At 45.1% G+C, this 20,668-nt stretch overlaps 1 long non-coding RNA gene across 4 annotated transcripts in view; it reads right to left on the reverse strand.

Annotated features, from left to right (window-relative positions):
- Positions 1-5,994: 5,994 nt before the first annotated feature.
- The window catches only part of LOC110343637, a 29,654-nt gene continuing 14,980 nt past the window's right edge, over positions 5,995-20,668 (reverse strand). For all 4 annotated transcript variants that reach the window (XR_005870407.1, XR_005870410.1, XR_005870406.1 and 1 more), the window contains 4 exons: positions 12,151-13,626; positions 11,521-11,643; positions 11,158-11,233; positions 5,995-6,401 (listed from right to left, as the gene is read on the reverse strand). This is a non-coding gene — a long non-coding RNA (uncharacterized LOC110343637). The remainder of the gene's footprint in view (positions 6,402-11,157; positions 11,234-11,520; positions 11,644-12,150; positions 13,627-20,668) is intronic.

Below are 20,668 nucleotides of genomic sequence, written 5' to 3' on the forward strand. Positions count from 1 at the left end.
GGAGTTAGTGAATATCTTTTCCCAATCTGTGGGTTGCCTTTTTGTCTTGCTGTGTCCTTTGCCTTACAGAAGCTTCTCAGTTCAGGAGGTCCCATTTATTAGTTGTCAATCTTAGTGTCTGTGCTACTAGAGTTATGTTCAAGAAGCGGTCTCCTGTACCAATTCGTTCAAGGGTACCTCCCACTTTCTCTTCTAAGAGGTTCAATGTGGCTGGATTTATGTTGAGGTCTTTGATCCATTTGGATTTAAGTTTTGTGCATGGCAATGGACATGGATCTATCTGCTGTCTTATACATGTCAGCCTCCAGTTATGCCAGTACTATTTGTTGGAGATGCTTTCTTTTTTCCATTGTATAATTTTAGCTTCTTTGTCAAAGATCAAGTGTTCATACATGTATGGGTTAATGTCAGGATGTTCAATTCAATTCCATTGGTCTATCTATTTTTGTGACAATACCAAGCTGTTTCCAGGACTATAGTTCAGTAATACAGCTTAAAGTCAGGGATGGTGATACCTCCGCATGTTTCCTTATTGAACAGGGTTGTTTTGGCTATCCTGGGTCTCTTGTCTTTCCATATAAAGTTGAGGATTGTCCTTTCCAGGACGGTGAAAAATTGTTCTGGTATTTTGATAGGGATTGCATTGAATCTATAGACTGCTTTTGGTAAGATTGCCATTTTTACCAAGTTGATCCTATGTATCCAAGAGCAGGGGAGATCTATCCATTTTCTGGTGTCCCCTTTAATTTCTTTCTTTAAAGACTCAAAGTTCTTGTGATACAGGTCTTTCAGAGTTTCTACCAGAGAACTCTTACAGCTGATAAATACCTTCAGCAATGTGGCAGGATATAAGATCAACTCAAGAAAATCAGCAGCTCTACTATATACAGACAATAAAAGGGCTTAGAAAGAAATCAGAGAAACATCACCCTTTACCATAGCCACAAACAACATAAAATACATTGGGGTAACTCTAACCAGAGTTTTTTGGGTCACTTATGTAAACTATCATATCATCTGCAAATAGTGAAAGTTTGACCTCTTCCTTTCAAATTTGTATCCCCTTGATTTCCTTTTGTTGTCTTATTGCTCTAGCTAGAACTTCAAGGACAATATTGAAAAGATATAGAGAGAGTGGACAGCCTTGTCTTGTTCCTGATTTTAGCGGAATTGCATTGAGTTTCTGTCCATTTAGTTTGATGTTGGCTGTTCGTTTGCTGTATATAGCTTTTACTATGTTAAGGTAAGTCCCTGTTATCCCGGATCTCTCCAAGACCTTTATCATGATTTTGTCAAAGGCTTTTCAGAATCATGTGATTTTTTTCTCATCTTGTTTATGTGGTTGATTACATTGATGGATTTTCATATGTTTAACCATCCGTATATCCCTGGAATGAAGCCTACTTGATCATGGTGGATGAGTTTTCTGATACGTTCTTGGACCAATTTGCCCGTATTTTATTGAGTATTTTTGCGTCAATGTTCATGTGGGATATTGGTCTGAAGTTCTCTTTCTTAGTTGTGTCTTTGTGTGACTTGGGTATCAAGGTTATTGAAGCCTTGTAGATAGAGTTTGACAAAGACCCTTCTGCTTCTATTGCATGGAATACTTTGAGGAGAATTGGTATAACCTGTTCTTTGAATTTCTGGTAGAATTCTCTACTGAGGCCATCTTGCCCTGGGCTTTTTTTTGGTTGGGACTACTTCTACTTCCTTAGGTGTTATAGGTCTATTTAAATTGCTTGTCTGTTCTTGATTTAATTTTAGCAAGTGATATCTATTCAGAAAATTGTCCATTTCCTTTACATTTTCAAATTTTGTGGAGTACAGGTTTTCAAAGTATGACCTGATGATTCTTTGGATTTCCTCAGTGTCCATTGTTGTCCCCTTTCCATTTCTGATTTTGTTAATTTGCATGTTCACACTCTGCTATTTCTTAAGTTTAGATAAAGATTTGTCTATTTTGTTGATTTTCTCAAAGAACCAACTCTTCATTACACTGATTCTTTGTATTGTTTTCCCTCAATTTGATTATTTCCTAGCATCTACTCCTCCTGGGTGAGTTTGCTTCTTTGTGTTCTAGAACTTTCAGTTGTGCTATTAATTCTCAAGTGTGACTATTCTCCAGTTTCTTCATCTGGGCACTTAGTGCTATGAACTTCCCTCATAGCACTGCTTTCAAAGTGTCCCATAGTTTTAGGTATGTTGTGTCTTCATTATCATTGAATTCTAGGAAGTCTTTAATTTTGTTTTTTATTTTTTCATTGACCCAGGAATGGTGCAATTGTGCATTATTCAATTTCCATGAGTTTGTAGGTGTGGGGATCACAGACCCTAGCCAGAAACCCACCCCTCCATCAGCCTGGGAGCAGGCAGCTGCCAGACAATGTTTACTGAAAACATGTTTACTGAAAACAATTCAGTGCCATAAGCTCCTGATAAGGGCTCACTCACTGACTTTGATCTTCCAGGTGGCTAGCCACTCCCTGCTGTTTTCTGATTCTGGGGCCAGAGATTTAACCACCAGCCAGGAAGGAGGAGTGGTCTGTGTGAGAGGTGTGTAAGAGGGCGGTTGGAGATTTGTGTGTGTATGGATGGCAGAAGTATTTTCTGAAGGGAAGCGTTTTTTCTTGGGAAGTTCTCCTAAGCCGATTTGGGGAGCATAAGGTTTTCTTAACGCAACCGACCGGTCTCTGTGTCATGGATCCTCGCCACATTCTCAGATACAGGCTGCGCAGCAGGCGTGGCATGTAGGGCTTCTGCAATTTGTGTTGTTGTTGAATTCTAATTTTAATGCATGGTGGTCTGATAAGGTGCATGGAGTTATTCCAACTTTTTTGTACCTGTTGAGGTTTGATATGTTGCCAAGTATGCGGTCAATTTTTGAGGTTCCATGTGGCACTGAGAAGAAGGTGTATTCTTTTTTTATTTGGATGGAATGTTCTATAGATGTCTGTTAATCTCAATTGGGTCAAAACTTATATTAGTTTCTTTGCTTCTTTGTTAAGTTTCTGTCTGATAGTCCTGTCTAGTGGTGAAAGTGGGGTGTTGAAGTCTCCCACTATAAGTGTGTGGGGCTTTATATGTGATTTGAATTTTAGTAATGTTTCTTTTATGAACGTGACTGCCTTTGTATTTGGGGCATAGATGTTCAGAATTGAAACTTCATCTCGGTGGATTTCTCCTGTGATGAGTATGAAATGCCCTCCTTCATCTCTTTTGATTGATTTTATTTTAAAATCTAATTTGTTAGTTATTAGGATTGCTACCCCGCTTGTTTCTTGGATCCATTTGATTGGAAGATCTTTTCCCATCCCTTAACTCTGAGGTAATGTCTGTCTTTGAGGCTGAGGGGTGTTTCTTGTATACAGCAGAAGGATGGATTCTGTCTTTGAGTCCATTCTGTTAGCCTGCGTCTTTTTATGGGTGAGTTAAGACCATTGATATTCAGGGATATTAATGACCATTGATTGCTCATTCTTGTTTGTTTTGGAATGGTTCATGGTGGTGGAATTATGTGTGGATTTCCACCTCTTTTTTTCTTTTGGCTGTTGGTAAATTGGGATTATCTACTTCCTATGTTTTTCTGGTTGTAGTTAACATCCTTGGGTTTGGGTTTTTCTTCCAAACTTTCTGTAGGGCTGGATTAGTGAACACGTATTGTTTAAATCTGGTTTTGTTATGGAATATCTTGTTTTCTCTATCTATAGTGAGTGAAAGCTTTGCTGGGTATAGGAGTCTGGGATGGCATCCGTGGTGTATTAGTGTTGGTAGAATATCTATCCAGGACCTTCTGGCTTTCAGAGTTTCCATGCGGAAGTCAGGTGTGATTCTGATAGGTTTGCCTTTGTATGTTACTTGGCTTTTTTCCTTAATATTCTTTGTTTATTCTGTATTTTCAGTGTTTTTAACTATTATGTGGAAAGGGGACTTCCTTTTGTGGTCCACTCTATTTGGTGTTCTGTAGGCCTCTTGTACTTTCATTGACATGTCTTTCTTTAGGTTGGGAAAGTTTTCTTCTATGATTTTGTTGAATATGTTTTCTGCCCCTTTGAGGTGGTTTTCTTCACCTTCTTCTATACCTATTATTCTTAGGTTTGGTCTTTTCATGGTGTCCCTTATTTCTTAGATATTTTATGTTAGGCATTTGTTTGACTTAAAATTTTCTTTGGTTAATGAATCTATTTCCCCTAGTGTATCTTCAATACCTGAAATTCTCTCTTCCATCTCTTGTATTCTGTTGGTTATGCTTGTATCTGTAGTACCTGACCATTTTCCCAGCTTTTCTGTTTCCAGCCTTCCTTCAGACTGTGGTTATTTTTATTGTCTCTATTTCAGCTTTCAACCCTTGCACTATTTGAATTGTTTCTTGCAATTTTTTGCTTTGTCTTTTCCTCTCTTTCTTGCATCTGTTGGATTTTTTTGGTTTGTTTTTTCTTCCATTTTTTTGCATTTTTAGTTTGTTTTTTCTTTTATTTCTTTAAGGGATTGTCTTGTATCCTCTTTGAGGGCTCTCTATCATTTTCATGAAGTGGTTTTTAAGGTCTTTCTCATGTTTCATCTGCAATGGACTGTTCAGGTCTTGACAGTGTAGAGTCTTTATTCTCTGGAAGTGTCATATTGGCTTTTCTGTTGCTGGGTGTGCTTTTATATTTTCTTCCCATCATTTCATTCTGTGGGTGCAGGAGTCTCTTCCTCTCCTGGTGGATTTGTGACCATGGTTCCTTTCCAGTGGGCGTGAGCAGGTCCAATACCCTGGTGTTTTTCCTCTTGTGTGGATGGAGGCCGTCCTAGTATCAGGGCCTTAGCAATCTCTGGGTAGGCTGGACCCTCGCCTGTACTGTCGGTGGAGAATGGGACTTGGATGCTGGCAGTCTCTGAGCGGGCTGAATCCCGTCAGGCTGGGATCAGCTGTGTGCAGTCATCAGGTCTCCGGTGGTTCTGCTCAGGGCAGAGGGTTTCTTTTTCTGCATCCTCTCTACCCTCCATACAATCAGCTCCTTGCTCAAGGGAGGACAAGGTGTACAAACAATCCCTGTACACTTCTGTCTCCTTCCTTTGGCCTCTGTCCATAGCAGTGGCGTCTGGAAACACTCTGCCATCTCAGTTGTCAGCCCATCTCCATCTGGGACACTGCCAGGCCTTCTTACAATGCTGTGGCCTTGGGGAAGAGACTGTGATAGACTGGACTCTTAGAGGGTCTGACTAGGCCTCTAGGGACATCCTGCCCTTTAGCCATCAAAGGCTCCAGAGTTGAACCTTCTTTGTACCCAAAGCATCAGCCTAGATTTAGTTGTCGGAGAGCAGATAATTGGGTTCATAACAGGCTGAGACCTGGAAGGTGAGATTGGAGAATTGTTGTGGGCGAGCAGAGACCTGTTAATGAGGTGGGATTGGAGGATCACTCACTTCCCTATATGTCTCTATCACAGAATGAGATAGAGTGTATTGTTAGCCTATAGCAACATTGAAAGCACTAGCTGGGAGTGGCAGGGAAGCCCTGTAATCCTACCACTTGGGAAGTTTAAAACCATCTTGGCCTGTGCAGTGGGCTCAAGGACAGCCTGAGATAAATAGCAAGACCTTGTCTCAGAAAAAAAAATTAATTCTTTAAACAAATTAAAGGTTTTTGTTACAGCAACCGCTGGAGAATGTCAGTTTGGGTCCAGTAAAATGTGTAAATGCAACCAAGCTTTGTCTTGTTCGTGGAGATTTAGAATCTGACATTTATAGTTCTATTAATCATGGAGGCCAATTGCCACTTTTCACACTTCCCTTTCAAAACATTTTTACACATGTTATCTCCCTGACTGGAGAAAATAACTACTGAGACAGCTTCAACCTTCTTTCGTCCCACTTTAGCGCACGTTTGGGCTGAAACTAACCCCAGGGCAGGCTGGCTAAGCAGGGCTGAGATGGACGCTTGCCTTCACTACTTCCCTGGAACAGGAATGGAGAAGGGGATGCAAAGAGGACTTTGAAAGCAGAAAATAATTCATTTCAGCTTGATTTACTTCATCACTACATTTCTCTTAATCTGGGGTAAAAACACACAGCAGTGGGTTTCATTGTGACGTTTTCATACATATGCTTCAGTACAGTTTGTCCTTTGTCCTCCATTCTTACATTCTTTCAATGTCACTTTCCCAGCTCCGGAGAAAACCAGGGTAACAGTGGGAAAGACACTGTGTACTCTCTCTCCTGTGGCTCCTTTCCCGTCATGTTTCTGGTCATGGAAATAACCACAAATAACTTGCTGAGCCCATCCCGCCGGGAAGGGGAGAGGCCAGGGACCCATGCAAGGGACAAGTCAGCGACCCTGGAAGGTGCATTCCCTTGTTCTTCTAACATCTTCCCATAATCATCCATGCTCAGTGCGGACCAGCCTGCTCCAGGCGGTGCTGTAGGGACAGAAACAAGCCAAATTAAAGTCTGTCCTCGATAAACTTCACTTTGAAGTGGGAGCCATGGGGTCTTCCAGGGAGAAGGGGACAAAAAGCAGGTGGCTTCAAGGGGGAATGGAGCAGGAAGGGGTTAAGTTGAGGGTGAAGGGTGGGGGGTAGAATGGAGGGTGGAGCGTGGGGAAGGGTAATTAACACTAAAGACCTTTGAAAAAGCCACATGGAAATGCGCTACTGTAGAAGCTTCCATAGCGCGTGCGCGCACGCACACACGTATGTACGTACATTTGAAATGAAGTTACACTGTAAGTGGATGGTGGGGGTGGGGGGGTGTCAGTACCTCTTCTAAATGCCACAGGCTATCCAGTAAAAAGTCCAGTACCAGACATGGGGCACCTCTTTTCCAGGTGTTGGCCAGTGGAATCCCATAGAATCCCCCTCTAAAAAACATTAGCGACTACTTCCGTTGCTCTTGGTGACCCGGCCCCCTCCCTCAGAACCTGATGGTAAGACCCTCTGCTGCTGATGCCACCCTTTGAAGAACAGAAATAGGACAAAAATCACAGCCCGAGGATGAGTACTCAGGTACTGTTCAACATGTGTTCCCCACTAACTCAGCCTTGGCCACAGCACAGTGAGATGCTGTTTGTAATGCCTTTGTTTGCAGATAAAAGTTGTTTACAAACGAGGCCAAGGAACCTACCTAAGTTCACACTTTAAACATAAAATTCTTAACCCCAGCAGGAAGCCTCCACACTGTTGTAGGGTGCCACCTTCTGACATATCACTCAAAAATAAATAAATAAAAAAATTCGGCTCCGAATCCACCTCTTAAAGCAAATTCATAGGTTTAATGCAGTATTAGTTAATACTGATGATCATACGACTGACCTCCACAAGCCATGTTGAAACTCATCTAGGACAGTGGTTCTCAACCTTCCTTATGCTGTGACCCTTTACTGCCGTTCCTAATGCTGTGGGTCCCCCACCATAAAATCATTTTCACTGCCACTTCATACCTAATTTTGCTACTGCTATGAATCATAATGTAAATGGCTGATATGCAGGATATATTTTCATTGTTACAAATTGAAAACAACTAAAGCATAGTGATTAATCACAAAACAATATGTAATTATATATTGTGAAATATTTATTTCTAATTACAAACAAATGAAATTTTATCTTGAAGCATGGTAGAGCATTGGCTAGCAGTCTTATAAACTACATTGCTACATTTTGCGACAGTGTAGAGTAAAAACCCAACTGTCAAGCGCACCAAATGGAGCAATTGTTGTGTCAAGAGGTTTGCTAAAAAGACACTCATCTTTAAAGTCCCCATCCCTATTGCACCTCCCGTAAAGCAGTAACTGAACAGTTTGCAGCGTCCTAGGACTCGTCAAGTTGAATACTAAATATTGGAAGCAGAGCAGATTTAATTTCCTGGATTACCTGATCGACAGTATCAGCAGACAGCACCATTAGATAAGGAAAGTGCACTCAACCACATTACAGATTTGTCTCTAATCATAACTCGGTGTCTTTGGCCACTGGCAACAGTAAATGCCCAGCAATGCTGTGAGGTTTCATAGCGATTCTGAGTGCCACCAAGTATGAACTTTCAGTGGCTGCTACGTTTTCTTTGTGACACTTGCCACCATTGTCAAGTCTGGCTCTAAGGTCCACCAGTCTTGCTTCTAACAGAGCTGGTATCCAAGCTGGGGTGCTTGTTATCTAAATGGAATTTTAGTTTGCTTGACTCCATAGATTCTGCTGATAGAGCTTCACAATAATTAACACAGTGCAGTCTCTCAATCCTTGATGTACTTATTGAGATAAAAAGATACCATTAAAAAATCTATGCTTTCTTTTCTTAACATTCTTCTCTATACCATCCATTGATGGTTTCCTAATATCAGTAGCTTTAATAAGATGATAGCTTATATGTGTGTGCATGTGTTCATATACATGTTCATAGTTCAGTCAACTTGGTTCATTGAGCTTTCCTGTATTTACCATTCTGTTTTTTGTTTTTTTGGTTTGTTTGTTTGTTTTTGTTTTTACATACTTGTTACCGTCACAAGTATTCACATTGACACAGTTGACTACAAAAAGACCAGTAATCATCCAGATTAAGTTCCCATGGTGCAGATAATTTTTTTGCAGCCATTGATGATCTTACAGTATATCATCTTACATTTACCCAGCATTTATAATACATTGTCATTTTACCTCCTTCACGGCTGCTTGAAACACAGTAGCTGTCCTCTGTACATGCGTGACTAGTCTGCCTAAGCATGTCATGGTGACAACCCTATCACATACACCTGTATTTGTGCGGGGTGCACGTGATGGGGTTGGCACAATGGTGTATGCAGTCACACTGGGCACTCGTATATGGACTGTCTTCATGTGGGTGGACCCATCTGGAGATGAGAGGACAGATATCTCAGAAATAAATGTTTTCTAATGGCCTCAGGTGATCTCCTACTCATTCTACTCCAAAGGGATCGTGTCTCACATATTGAGAAAAACCAAATCTAGGTGAATAGTCAAGTAACAGTCTAGGTGAATAGTCGAGTAACACATTAGGTCATTTTTAAATCATCTTGTAATATCACATTTCAAATAGTCACTTGACTGCCATCAATTTCTGCATTGAGGGGTTGGAGAGATGGCTCAGAGGTTAAGAGCACTGGCTACTCTTCCAGAGGTCCTGAGTTCAATTCCCAGCAACCACATGGTGGCTCACAACCATCTGTAATGAGATCTGGTGCCCTCTTCTGGCGTGCAGGCAGAACACTATACACATAATAATTTTTTAAAATAAAACTTCTACACTGTTTAGAAATAACTGAAAACACACATGCCGGTGATGTTCTGTGGACTGCACAGGTTGTATTTAGGAATATATACACATACACATGCAACAGCAATGCAGCCGGGAAAGCAGAGTTGGGGGGTTAGAGGGAGGAAAGGGAAGGGAGAAATGTAATTATAATCTTAAACCTTTTTAATATAAAAAAATGAACAAACAAAACAACCACAGAAACATGGGGCTCCAGAGACAACTCAGCAGTTAGTTAAGAGGACTTCCTGCTTCCAGAGGACCCTTCAGTTCCCAGCCCTCCCTGTAACACCAGCTCCAAGGAATCAATCCACCTCCCTCTTCTGGCCTCCATAGGTATCGTGTTCATATGCATGAAAAATAAATCATAAGACCAAAACAACAGCCGGGTGGTAGTGGTGCACACCTTTAATCCCAGCAGTTGAGAGGCAGAGGCACACAGATCTCTGTGAATTTGAAGCCAGCCTGGTCTATAAGAGCTAGTTCCAGTACAGCCAGGGCTACACAGAGAAACCCCGTCTTAAAAAAAAAACAAAAACAAAAACAAAAACAAGGGCCTGGAGTGGTGGCTCAGAAGTTAAGAGCACTGGCTGCTGCTTTTCCAGAGGACCTGAGTTCAATTCCTGGCAACCACATGGCAGTTTACAATCATCTATAATGAGATCTGTGGCCCTAGTCTGGCTTGGAGGTGTACATGCAGACAGAATACTCTATACATAATAAATAATAAATTTTTAAAAACAAAACAAACAAAAGATGGAAGTGCGGGCTAGAGAGATGGCTCAGCAGCTAAGAGTACTTGCTGTTCTTGCAGAGAACCCAGGTTCAGTTTCCAATGCCCACATGGTGGCAACCATCTGTACCTCCAGTTTCAGGGGACCTAATTCTCTCTTCTGAGCTCTGAGGACAGCAGACATACACACATTCATGAAAGAAAAACAATAAACCTTGAAAAATGTAAGCCTAATTAGTGGTGCCAAACAGAAATTCTAGAAATGATGATATGGACTGAATGTGTTGCCCCAAAATCCATGTGTTGCAACGTTATCCCCAATGAAATGGCTTTTGGAGGTGGAGCCTTTGAGAGGTAATTAGGTGATGTGGATGAAGCCCTTGCGAATGGGATTGGCATCCCTATAAGAGATCATGCTGGTACCTGATCTCAGACTTCCACCCTCCAAAACTTTGATAAACGTCTCATTATTTATAAGTGGCTGGGTCTACAGTATCCATAACAGCATCTGAGCTGACTAAGACAGATGGATTCAATTTTTCCTACGTCCTTGATTTCCAGTAACTTGATAATGGGCAGTGCTGAGCACTGGTGTTTTTCGGCCAAGACTCTCCCACCTGCAGAAACGCCTGGCTCTAACCACATAATTTCTGGACTTTCCCTACTAGAATCTGCAGTCTTCTTTCAAGTCTTTGGGCTAGGGAGACTGTTAAGTAGGTAAAGTGCTTGCTTCCAAGCTTGAGAAGAGTTCAGATGTGCAGCAGCCAGATTTTAAAAAAAATCAGAATTGGTATCATGTGCCTGTAATACCAGCACTGGGTGGTGGCAAGAGGAAGATTCCAGAGGTTTGCTGGCCAGGAGTCTGGCCAATCAGTAAGCTCCAGGTTCAGCGAGAGACCCTGTCTCAAATAAGGTGGACACCAACAGAGAAAGACATATGACATTAGCTTTAAAGACCCTCCTGCAGTCATAGCCATTGGTCACCAAGGTCTCTCTGAGGCAGGAAGTCTGTGTCCAGTGGAGATGGGCATCTCAGGCCTGAGAAAGGCTCTCCATCCTGTTCCTCTGACATCGTAACCTCTTGGGTGGGCTCTCCCGGACACTTCCATTCTCATCCACTATGACAAGGGGCTCACACACACACTCCCGCCCGCCCCCAACCCCCAAAATCTTACCTCTTATCTCTTGCTTCTGTCTCTATTTTTGCCAAGTTTTCTCAATCATCCAATCCCATACATCTTAGAAGATATCCTGAGGTCATGAGGAAAGAAGAAAGAGCCATCATAGGTCATTTTGCCCTTTCTAGCTTAATCAGGTTCCTAAAAGAAAATCACATTCATCCTTCTCCACCTGGGACCTCCTGTCCGGGGAACCAGCAGCCAGGAATGCATCTGACAGCTGCTGTCCAGTAGCTGAGAACAATGCAGCACCCTGGACCCCGGGGGGCTTGCAGGGTCACTTCCTGTCCTCGCGCATGGCAGCTGGCAGCCTTCCCTCCCCTCCTGACTTCACCTCACAGGATATATGAGCCATCTCACCTTTCAAAGCCTCCTTGAAGACACATATGGGTGGAGAAGCAGGGAGCGGAGCCTCAGGGAAGCCGCTGCTGTGCTTTGAAATTGGCGCCTTCTCACAGGACAGCTGCTGTGTCCTAGCTGCAACTGTGGGTTCAGAAAGAAAAAAAAGGTCTCTCTCTTACCTAGCAGGGGTTTGTCATCCCTTTTGGGGGTAGGGAGTCATTTCCAAAAACAATGCCCCTCGGGCTGATAACCAGCAATTGGAAGAATAACCCAAATCTTAGTCTTCATCAATAGTGGGTCTCCTCAGGAACTTGGTGGCCAAGCTTTCTGTTTCTTTCTAATAAAACCTCTCTGCTCACCCTTCTTCTTCATCATCATCGTCATCATCATCATCATCATCATCCCACCACTCTCCTCTCATCCCCTACTTGCACTAGATTAAGAGTCTAGTGCTCTCAGTACATTCCCAGTTCTTTAGCACCTTCTGCCAATGTCTATCCATGCACACCTTCCGCCCCTTCCCATCTTAAGCTCCATCTACTTCAGAAAACACTGCGTGAAAAACTTGCCCTGCTTAATACAAAAAGAGCTCAGACCTGGTGACCCCCAATTTCCCCAGACCTCAGCCATCTGGACCTTAGTTCTCACCTGGATACCAGTGCCTTGCTTCATCTTCCAGGGCAGCAGGTTGGAGGGGGGGGTCCTAGATTCCCCTTTTCACCTATTGGTTGTAGGGATGAAAGGAAACTCTGTAGTACTATGCCAAAGTTTCACAATGTGCGTTGCCCCTTCATGATGCTCCTCCAGGAATCAGGAAGAGCCTTTCTCAGTGGCCTCGGACATCCCTCCTGGGTGCCTCGTCTTTCTTCACAGACTGGATTCACCTCAGAGTTCTGAAGAATGTACTTCCCTAGCAAAAAGGCCAGCCTTGGAGCCTATCCTTGGCCAGATTCCATCTTTAGGTGCAGAGGGTGGGTGAGCTGCTGGGCAGCTGACAGAGAAGCTGACGTGGAGGCTAGCAGCCTTCTAAATGCGATCCAGACACCACCTCTGGAGATTGCTCTCCCAGGTCATGGTTCGCTCTTTCCAAGAGAAAACATCATGCAGTAAGTCTTCCAGTGTCTTCCCTTCCGGCACTGACCGTGACTGAAGACTTCTTGTATTGACTACTGAACTGTATACCAGAGTCACCAGCTCCATCACTCTGAATGCCCAGTGGCTAAAGTTTCCTTTAATTCTAGGTGCCAACCTCATCCAACAGGGTGATCACACAGTAACGTCTACAGCAGCCACTAAGGCAGAAAAGGTGGCTGTGGGTGCTCCCTCGGCAGACCCTCTTGGTAGAGTTCCTAGGAGGATCTTCCAGGATTTTTGACTTCTGGAGACCTTGGTCACTAAAGCTCAGTGTCCCCAAGTGGGCATTTACAGTTCTAAAAGTCTGTGTTCATGTTCAAACAATAAAATACTTATGGCTGGGTCAAGTCCATTCTGAGTCCATGGAGTGAGTGTTACCATCCCTTAATACTGGACAAATGTGAGGCCCAGGTGCAACAAAGTGAACTGGAGGGAAGGGGCCTCAAGCCTGCAATAGAATTGTATTTTTTGTTCCAGTGACAAATGGCCTAGGGCTCAGGGGAATTTTCCTCTCCTGTGGAGCCAACAGTTGGAATTCACATAAACTGTCTGAGATCAAGTTTCCTCAAGTATAGGTATTGAACAAGGATGCTGACACTACAATGACTATTGGGAGCCTCACTCGTGGTCAAAGAATGCTTCCATGTCTCTCCCCTCAGATCCTGTGATTATGTTATCATCAAGGGAGAACTGAAGTTGTTGGTAGAATTTCAGTTGCCTGTCTGTTAGCCTTGAGAACAGGCGGTTATCTGGATGGACCGGGTTAAGCACGTTGTCATTCATTATGAGAGTCTCTGAAGGCAGGGAAGGCTAAACAGGGCTAGTCAGAAATCAAAGACAAATCTGAAGTACTGGCTCTGAAGAGGAATGAAAGGGCCAGGAACCAAAGATGCAGGTAGCCTCTAAAAATGTGTCTCTTGAAGGGATACAGCGTGGCTCACATTTGGATATTGTCCCGAGAAGATCATCTCATGCCTCTGGCCTCCGGAACTGGAAGATAGTAAATTGCTACTGTTTCCATTCATTTACTTTATGGCCACTTGTTCTGGCTGACATGAGAAACAAGTTTGCCATCTTCCTTGAGAAACTGTTTCACTTCCTTCTAAGATTTCCCTCCTGGAAGCAGGAGAGAGGCTCACGAGACCAGGAAGGTAGAGAAACTCACAAGGTTCAGCAAGTTCATAAAATTTATAAGGCTTAGGGAAGTCATACATTATAAAATCCACAGGGCCCTCCCCAAGGCAATAGTGCAGTATGGGTGCTGCAGAGTGAAGACATCCTCCATCAGCGGTACACACAAGTCAGGCAGATGGCTTTCATAGCTCGGTACCCAAGCTGGGATGGGCTTTCTGGTGAGGCAGCTGCCTTTGAGTAACTTCTCTCCATAACCTCATTAAATATAATAATATAGACTTGGGTAGGATCGTTTTAGTTTTGATGCTTTATCAGTGGCGAAGAGATGTGTGCTCCCATCTCCCCACCCAGCATCCTTCCATCCATTCTACACCTCCGATCAGCATTAGTGCTTCTCACCCATCACTCCGTCTCCTCTGACTTTGAGACATGGGGAGCCCTTGCTACTAACCCCACTGTGGAGTCAGAATCCTCATATCAAATACTAGTATGCACTCAAGAAAAAATGGTTGCCTGGTGTCCTGTTTAGAGGGAGCTGGCTATTTGCCTGCCATTCCAAACAAAACTATTTTTCCAGTGTTCTTACACCCCAGCCACTGAGCAGCTACCCAGAGATAGGATGCTTCATCTTTTCCATCCAGGGATGCACTATCTAATCGGAAAAGGAAACAGAGACACCAGAATCCTTGTTTCAGAAGTGAGGCTAAGAGCTGGGGAGACCCAGCCGGACTACTTCAGTGACAGCCACTTCAAGCCTTGGACCTTTGGAGCAATGACAGCAGGCCATCTGTTAACTCATGCAGTGTGAGGGTTTTTTGGCCCTCATTCTGAGTCACACCAAGAACATGGAGTCTTTGAAAGACCTTTGTCTTCTACTTGTGTTGCATGTTCTTTGTACTTTTGTTAAAGAGGGAAGGTTCCGGTGATAGGAACGGGGGGGGGGGGGGGGGGGTTGCTGCTCAAGGGCAGAACCACCAGCAGGGGGCCCTTCTCCAGTTTCCTGTGCCTCCTGAGTCTCAAGGCATTTCACAGTCTTGTGTGTTCTTTATGGGGAATACGGCTGGGACAAGCTCAAACTCAAGCCGATCCCTTTGTTTTCATCGTTTAACCTGAACATGGCAGCCACTAGGACCCGGAGACAAATACATAGCAAGACTGGCCTATGGACAGGAAACCTCACCTAGTAGACTTCTTACATACAGCACTGACTGTATGTAAGATCAGCAGGCAACTGCTGTGGGTTTTAGATGAAAATATGATTTTTAATTGGTGTCCAGGGTCACCTGTCCGTACCATAATCCAAGAAGTTGAAAGCAGGCATGCAAAGTTCTTTCAAGTTGATGAAATCAAAAGCATCATATAAGCTGCCCATACACTATCTGGGGAGGTAAGCAGTTTTACCTGGGTGTTTGCCTTAGCCTGGGTTTCTACATCCAGTTCATAAAACCATTCCTAAGACCTGGCAAGGACGGCTCCAATAGCGCCAAAGGTTTCAAGATCCTCACACATACTGAGAGCTAGCAAAAAGGCACTAAGAGCAATCCTGAAAGGAAAAAAATGTTGTTGGACAGGGTTTGTAGCTGGGGGTGCCGCACTTTCTCAGCATGTTCCAGGACAGGGCGCTGGGCTGGATCCCAACACTGCACAGAAAACCCTCTGTTACTTGCAAGTTTTCAGAGCATGTATCTGAGCTGATATTGACAGGCGTTGATGTCCTTCAGGTTATGACTCCTCCTCTTTCACTGCCTTGGTCCTAACTCTAGCTGCCATTGTTGCTAAGGATCACATGGGGGGATGGGCAGTGGTTTCCCCACAGAGACGCTTTCCCTACTACACCCAGTGACTCTTGGCTTCCAATCTCTTATGATTCAAATGCTGTGGCCAAATCCAGGGACCTAAGAAAGTATAACAAATAGGCTTCGGGCAAAATGTAGACCCTATTTGGAACATCGCCCCAAAGGAGGAATGGGACAGAGTATGTCAACAGTCAGAGCAGCATGCAAATGTTCTCCTGAGAAAGATATGACTTAGTATTCAAGGAAAGCATCTAAGCAGCAGAATGTGGGGTGGGAGTCCATGATCCAAACACCAAATTCCATGATACGGGAGGCCTTTCCCATGAACCCGGAGGGTATGTATACAAGCATAAAGACACATGGTCAAAGACATCATTGGGACCAGACTATGGTGAGTCTCCTAAAACTGAGCTAGAGCGGTAGAACTCTATTCTGTCAGCACTGGGAGCCTTTGAAGGCTTTGGGAGCAAGGGTGACAAGTGCTTGCTAAGTGAGGTCTGAGGAATACAACAGCTGACTCTGTGGGTGAAGTGGCTAGATGGGAGAAATCTGAAGGCAGAAAAGGCTACAAAGGTCTCAAGAGCAACCCCTCGAAAGAGTCGTGTTCCCCAGGGTTTTGTTTGGAAAGTGGGTCATTACAGTTATAATTAAGCTAGATGGAGAAGACATCTGGATCGGGTTGGATGCAAAACCTACTTGTTGGTGTCCATAACAGAGGCACACAAAGACAAATACAGAGAGAGGCGAGCACTGTGTGCGGTGGGGGCAGATTGAAGCAATTTGTGTGCAGAAGAAGGGACTGCTATTGCTGGCAGCTCCCGAAAGCTGGAAAGGAGACCTGGCATGGACCCTCCTTTCAAAGATCCTAGAAGGCACTAGCCTGGCCAGTACCTTGATTTTGGACTTCTGGTCTCCAGAACCAGGAGAGAAGAATTATGCTGTGTAGAGCTGTCCAGTTTGTAGAGACATGCTGGCAGCAAGCTTAGGATACTAATACAGAAACAAATGAAGAACCAAGCTGGAGCTGGGGCCTGGAAATGACACCTGAGGCAAATCTGTGTTTTAAGTCCCAAAAAGAACAATATTTGAAAATTGGAAATAACTGGAGATCGAGCCAGCTGTAGCAACAAGCTACAACTCACAAATTCAACTACAACTTACAAATTCAATTCCCGTCTCACTCTGAAACCAGCTAAGCTGTAAGCTTCAGGGACAAGATGGTCCTTGGGGGTGCTCGTGGACAAGGAGCTTGACCTCCCAGACTTAGGTTGGCAAGCATCACAGAGCCCCCTGGCAATGTTAACCCAAACAAGAAATGTCATGCAACAAGCCAAAACCTCTTGACTGTCTTTCACTGTCCCATGTTCTTTAGGGAAGAGACTCTCCCTCACAGACTAGCCCTGACTCCACCATAGCATGAAAAAGGAAGCTCCCCACCAATCAGTCAGCCGGCAGCAGGAATTTTTAAGGTGAATGCAAAGGGGAAAGAATCTACCCCTGCCAGCGCTAAAGCCTACCTGGAAATAAGACAGTGGCATCTTCCTGTGGCTCCCACTCCTTCCCTCTCACAGGGACGTGAGGAAGCAACTCTTGGCTTCTCTTTGCCATCAGGACTCAAGCAGTCCTACTTCAGAGGGCGCCAGGGTGCAAGCTCCCTTCCCCAGACACTGAGCAAGGCACAAAGTCTATAACAGTTGGAGTTACCTACCTAGATCAATCCCACGATCGCTGCATAGTGCCAGAAAAGGAACCCTCTTCAAGAGGAAAAAGCCAACAAACAATAATCCGGTCTGTGGTCGCCACCCCCCCCACTCCCACCCTCCCTCCTCCAGGACCACAGGCAGGGGCATCTGAAAATTTTTTTAGAAAGCCTTGTCCCCTAGTTCTGCGTTTCCTGGTGGTGCCCCCACCTCTAACCACAGAGCTGTCACCTTATCTATGCTCCCCCAGGAAGTGGTGCTCCCTTGAGTCAGCACTTTCCATCTCCTACCCCCCAATACCACCTCCACCACCCCCAAAGGTGGCACTTATATCACCTAAAGACAACTCATGGGTAATGATTGGAGGTGGACCCCCCCCCCACTGAGTTGGGCACCATTGGAGGCTTTTGATGACGGATGGAGGGCAGGATTGGGGCATGAGCAGCCTTGAGTGTGCCATTTGATAAACTTCCTCAGAAGGAAAATATGACCTTGGGAGTTTTCTTTCCCAGAAACGGCTGCTTCTAGAAATGTCTTTTGAGAAAATCTGGTGTGTGCACCAAGATTTGACTACAAGGATAGTTGCAGTAGTCTCATACACAACAATAAAATTAGGCCTCGCATCTAAATATACAACGTGGCCGGTCATTTTTTTAGTCATTTCTGCATTATTTCTGTACCAGGACTTCCTCTTTTAAAGTCCCGGAAAGGAAGTCTGGCGGCCCTGAAGCAGGAGCTGTAGAGGAGCCTTTCCCAGAACTCTCTGGAAGACACTGCATTTTTTGAACCACCTGGCTCAGGTACGAAGGAGATGGGTAAAACTTAAGAGAATCTAGAAATGTTCTCAAGAAACTATATCAAGTGAGAAACATAACGTTGTGAAATAAGTGACCACGTTCCTACCCACAAAAATCTAAGGAAAGGGGAAGAAATTAACCAAGGCTTAGCAGTATCAGGTGTGTCCAATGCGCTACCCAAGGGCCACATGCGCCCCAGGATATGAAAGAAGCCGGGCACCATGACAGGGATAACAGGCAATCTCTATTGCTCTCTTAGTCACAGGTACTTATCTACTTCCTCTCCAAGGAACATGCAGTGCTGCCGGGGGGCGGGTGGGGGGGTCAATAAACATCCATTTTCATTCTTTAAACGTGCGTGCGCCAGCCTTAAGGCTTCAGCTCTCTGCAATCTCCCCTGTCCTGCTGTGGATAAACTTCTACAAGAAGCAGAGAAGGCTGGCTCAGACTCCCTTCGTCCCCACCGTACTCAGCTCTGCCCCAAATCCTGCCTCCTCCCTCCAAGCCCCTCCTCCCTCTAACCACTCATTCTTTTCCCAAAACCTGTCTGACCCGGGACTCAACATTTCATCCCAAATCCACCTGGCGGCCTCCTCTTACCACCCACCCTGCTACATCTGTGTTCAGACATTAATTTAGCATCCACTGTGTGAGAGAGGCATACTGTTGGGCATCCTGGGAGACAAGGAGCTTGTGCACATATTGACAGGAGAGAGAGCACGGGGACTGGCCCTTCTGAAGCCCATGGAGGTCAGTTCTCTCATGGGGGACCATGCTCCCTTAGGTTCCCTGCCAAGCTCCCTACACCTCCCCCAACCCCCCTCTGCTTCTGGTCTTGACTCAGCTGCCACCACCCCATCCATGTATCCCCAGGAATCTGTACTTGCCCTTGCCATCTTGTTAGGGAAAACCCCTGGATACAGAGATCCACTCAAACCCAGCCTGGCCTGAGGAGAACAATGCCTCCATGGCCGTCTCCTTTGAGGTCACAAGAGACATGTGTCAATTCTGATCCCCACCTGTCAACTCAGTTCCGATTTTTTTTTTAGATGCTAGCACCTAGCTCCCACCTCCCTCTGCACGCACACAATCTCTCCTTGAGGCTTCTCTTCTTGCTTTCTCCACTGTCAATGCCTTCCTTCTCATTTGTCCCCCTCTGTCCCCTGCAGACCACACCCACCTAGTCCTTCTTCCTGCCCAGGTGCGTGCTCACCAGAGTCTGCGGGATAAAATCCAGGGTGAAATAATTCCCCGTTACCTCCCCTCCTGGTTTCCTCTGCAAACATTCCCTCCCTTGTTTCCCACATCTGCCGCCTCTGCTAACTCACATCTCTCTGCCTACACCTAATCCAGGTCCCCAAGCTAGCTGCTGGGTCCTCTCCTCCCAACCCAGGTCTGGCTGTGTCTTTTCTTCTCTCCAGGATCTGACTTGGGCCCTGCATAGATAGCCTTCTGTCATTCTGTCGCAGTCAGAGGAGAGTGATCATTCCCTTATATTCAAGTGACAAACTGCACCTGGGCTTTTCTTCCAAATCAACTCGCTGGCTGGGGCGGGGGCAGGGGTGTAGGGAGGGAGCTAGCCATTCTGAGCAGATTGTCACCTTAGCATGTGCTCTTAGAATGAAGCTTGGCCTATGCAAGTATTTCGTGCCATGAACCTGCAGCCGTCATCACCAGAATAGGAAAGCTGCACAAAGATAGTTCCACCGATGGAGCTTTCTTAGACCTGAACACATTTCAGTGGAAAGATTGTGTAGAAGCCTCTTCACTCATGTTATAACTTCCCAGAAGATGATAGATAGTCCCTCACTTAGAGACAGCTGCTCCTGTGTGTCCCTTTGCCTGCACGTCAGCCCACGCCAGCAAAGAGACCTAGTCCCCAAAGTCACAAAATAGTCTGTAAGGGCTTGATCTACCAGGAGAGAGGGGAGGTGAGACTCTGGCAGGAGACCCCTCCAAAAGTGCCCAGACCTGACATGTGGGTGTAGTGACTAGCACAGGTGAGCCCTGTGTCCTGAACCTCATTCCCAGAGTACCTTGAGCAAAAGGTTTTTTTTTCTTTTTTCAAAAATTCGATCTCCAAATGAGGCCTTACGAAGCCACTGTATTTTTATGTGTGCTTTTTAAAAAGAAGGGCCACTGTCTCTAAGATGCCCTCTGCAGGTCTTGATATAGGTTAAGTGACATGACAAGTGCTCCTAGTGGTGTCAAAGGCCATGGCAGCCTCTTCTCCAGCCCTCCCCTGGGATGCTCCCCCACCCCAGCACACGGGAGTGAAGCAATAAGACAGAAGAAGCCAGCAGCCCTGCAAAGGAGAGCCACTGTCTGCTAGTGGCCTGCTCCCCAGAGGGGAGGGATGGGGGCACCTCAGTCTCTGGGACATCAGTCTCTTTGCCTTGTTGTTGGGCAAAGGGGAACACGTTTATTAAATTTAGCACTGAAATCCCCATAGAGCCCTACCCCTTCTCTGTAGGCAGCAGGCATTCAGCTATCTGTCCAGAAGTAGATGAGCCATGGCAAAGAGTGAGCAAAGGCAGGGTGGGGGGAAGGACTGTGTCAAGGCCAAAGTCCAAAAGTCAAAGACCTCCACTGCCTGGCACACTAG

This window comes from Mesocricetus auratus, unplaced genomic scaffold, assembly GCF_017639785.1.
Source record: "Mesocricetus auratus isolate SY011 unplaced genomic scaffold, BCM_Maur_2.0 Super-Scaffold_4256, whole genome shotgun sequence".
In the NCBI taxonomy this organism is placed as follows: Eukaryota; Metazoa; Chordata; class Mammalia; order Rodentia; family Cricetidae; genus Mesocricetus; species Mesocricetus auratus.